The following is a 3400-nucleotide window of genomic DNA, read 5'->3' on the forward strand; positions in this document are numbered from 1 at the left end:
AGAATATATGGTTGCTAGCTAGGCCCATACAAACTCCCGAAATACCTCCCCATGAGTTTATTTGCTCTAGAATATTATAGGCAGATAATGAATTCTGATGAAGTCAATTTTGTCTCAGCCAAGAAAAGAATGCAGTTCAAAGTCAAAAACCAGTTAGGCCCTTTCATTTGCAATTCTAGAGAAGTAGGGCAGGAGGCAGATCTAATTGTGCAATAGATGAAGTTTCAAAACAGTTTTATGTGGAGATATGACCCTCAAGGGTTTATGACCAGACATAGACAAGAGGTCAAATTGGGGCCTTACATTTACCACCCCATACCAGATATAGAAAGATATGCCAATCAATCTGAGTGGTTGGAGAACACTCTCATAGACAGGGATAGTACAAAGGTAAATGTTGAAAACACATTGATTGATCTAGGGAGACAACTTGATGAAAACTCATTCCTGTAGGTACCACAGCAAGAAGCCGCCATGAGTACCCCTACATTTTTGCAGACTCCTCAGAATGAGGAAAGGAATCCCAAGAGGAACAGGGAGGGAGCCTCCACTTCAGGCATGGACACATCCAATGTGTAGTATGAAGGAAGCTAGAGAAAAAGGACAAGACTCAATCCTATTTCAGAACAGGAAGACACAGAAGGCTCAAAAGAAGTAACCAATATTTAATTTGACATGAGTAGGGGCACAACTCCATTTGGAGAAACACAGGAGCCATCTACCTCACACACTCAAATGCTGGAAAGAAAACTCAGTGTAGAAGTTTCCTCATTTGGTAAGCCTGCTGATAAAGATAAGGATATTATGGACAAGTTTAAAGAAATCAAAATGAGAAATGAGAAACTAAAGGCATAGTCTTATGCACAGTATCTCAAGATTACACCTACCAATTAAACCAAGTTGATGTCAGCTTTTTGACATCAAGGAAGGAAAGATGAAAATATCTTTCATAAGGCCATCTGTGCAACCATCAAGGACATAAGTAGATTACAAGAAAATTGATTTTGAGGTATTGGCAAGGGATATTCATCCCATTTGCCAAATTGAATTTCACAAAAACACTAGAGAAATGATTTACTTCACCCTTACAGGTAAAGCATAGTTTCCCATCAACTGCATAATTCTTTGGCCAATATCTCAGCTCAATATCAGTTAGAGAAGGCCTTCTCATAGACCAAGGATACTAGAATCAAGTCTTTGGAAGACTTAATGAATTAATTGGGACATGATCCCAAAGACATCAAAGACCCTGAACAACTGATCAAAAAGAAGAATGATGACATTGCAGCACTTAAAAATCAATTGAATATACCTCAGCCACAGCATCTCTAGACACAAGAAGTCTTGGAAAACCAAACCAAACATGAAGAATTGATGAACTTAGTCCTAAAATTAAATGATCAGTGAAGGGAAACAAAGAAGGAATTGGACACTTTAATTCAATTGAAGCAAAGTGATATTTCCACTACATCTGTAAATGTCATCCTAATAGTCTCAACAGCTGTCCCTTCTACATTGTTAGCCTTGTTTGCTCCCATAGCCCCTATGTCCATAGCAGAACAGGTTTCAACACAGTCTACATCAGCAGCAGGTACATCAGATGAAGCAGCAAAATTGGTTAGAGATATGGAGGAAATGTCCATATAGGCTACAAAAATGAATAAGCTGAAAGAAAAGGTGACAAGCTTGGAAACTGATTGCAAGCTTTCCAAAATCATGCACAAAGAAGAAGTACAGAAAATTGCCAGAATGATTGAAAGAATAAAAGCCATGGAAAAGGACCTAACACTGAAAGAACCTCTTGCACAAGCTAAGGAACTATTATGGGCCAATATCATTGACTCTATCAATGATATTTGGCCATCTATTCAGGTAATTTTTGAGCAGATAGAACTAATAAAGATGGCTATAGAAGCCATCCAAAAGGTGAAAGAAGAATTAAGAGAGATGCCCGAGGATGCCACCAGGATCATCCAATTCCTTAATAGTAAAAACAAATATGAACTTCAGGAATCGGAAATTGAAGACATAATTAAAATAATTTTGGAAGTGAGAAAGTCCTTTCCAAGAGGAGCTTAATGCTAAACTTGGAGGACAAGTGCCAGAATATGCAGGTAGCCGTTGATAGATTTATGGCTAAGTTTCAAATTTTGAGAGAAAAAGGGTTACCTAGTCCCTTAATAATAAATGACAAGATCATGACACAACAGGATTACAACAACAAATTCAGAGAGCTAGCAGAAAAATAGGCTAGTACATCATCAGTCAAGGCATTGCCAACATGCAAAGTACTTTATCAGACATTTGAAAACATGTTTTAGCTTGAGCATGAGGTAAACCACTTTTTTATCAATAAGCCTAGTTTTTCCAAGTACACTGAGGTAGATGAAATATATAGAAGGATGTTGAAGATCTAGTTACCTGATGCTGAAACATGGGAGAAATTGTCTGATTTACTATGAGAAATATGCAGTAAAATGGTTAGTGTACAGTGAAAGTAAAACAACCAGGTAAAAAGATGAAGACAGGTCAGTAGAGTCAAAGAGTATCAGTGTCAAAGTGTATCAGATAAAAGCCAAAAGTAAATGAAGATTCGAACATGAAAGATCAAACATCAAAGTAGCACAAATGGCTAAAGCCAAACCATAAAGGCCAATGGTACCAAAATAAAAGGGACAGCATGAAAGCAGTTCAATAGTTGTCTCTATCTTCTTGCAAGAAGATATTTTTATTTCCTAGATTAAATCTCAAGTTAGTTTGAGATATTTGTAATAATTTTTGTATAAATACTTCACAATTCGAAGTATGTAGGGTGCATTCTTAGACATTTCTATAGAATTTTGATCAAAAGACTATAAAGCTATTGTATCATTGACTGAGCCAGCAAGCTAGATTGATGAATAAAGACAAGATATTTCACAGGATTCATGTGTTGAGTTAAGTGCAGACAAGTATTTTCATTTGTTATCATTATCTTTCTTAAAGTTTTTGCACAATATTTAATGTATTTCTGAATCAAAATGCTATGACTGGAACAATATCTTAGAATTTGGTTAATTACACTCTGTTTTAACAGTTATGCATATAAATGTTTTCAATTGATATCTAAGTTAAGGAATTCTTAATTTCTCCTTAGTTTAGGTTGTTTCTTGCTAATCCAGATCAAAGGATTCTTAATTTCCCTTTGCTTTCGATTACCCTCTATTCCTCGTTTATATCTTGGTCTGAGAACCCTTAATTTCTCTCTCACCCTGATTAAAACCATTTCACCCCCCTATTCCAAAGACCTGCACTTTACTCTACTAGCTTGCCCTTTGAACATTCCCTTTAGTGAGTTGATCCAGTTTTGCTACCCTTCTATTGAATCCATAGCCGAATGGTCTAAAGATGACATTCTATC

The sequence above is a fragment of the Pinus tabuliformis genome, chromosome X (assembly GCF_031772625.1).
Source record: "Pinus tabuliformis cultivar Carrire ecotype Pingquan chromosome X, CPIR1, whole genome shotgun sequence".
Classification (NCBI taxonomy): domain Eukaryota; kingdom Viridiplantae; phylum Streptophyta; class Pinopsida; order Pinales; family Pinaceae; genus Pinus; species Pinus tabuliformis.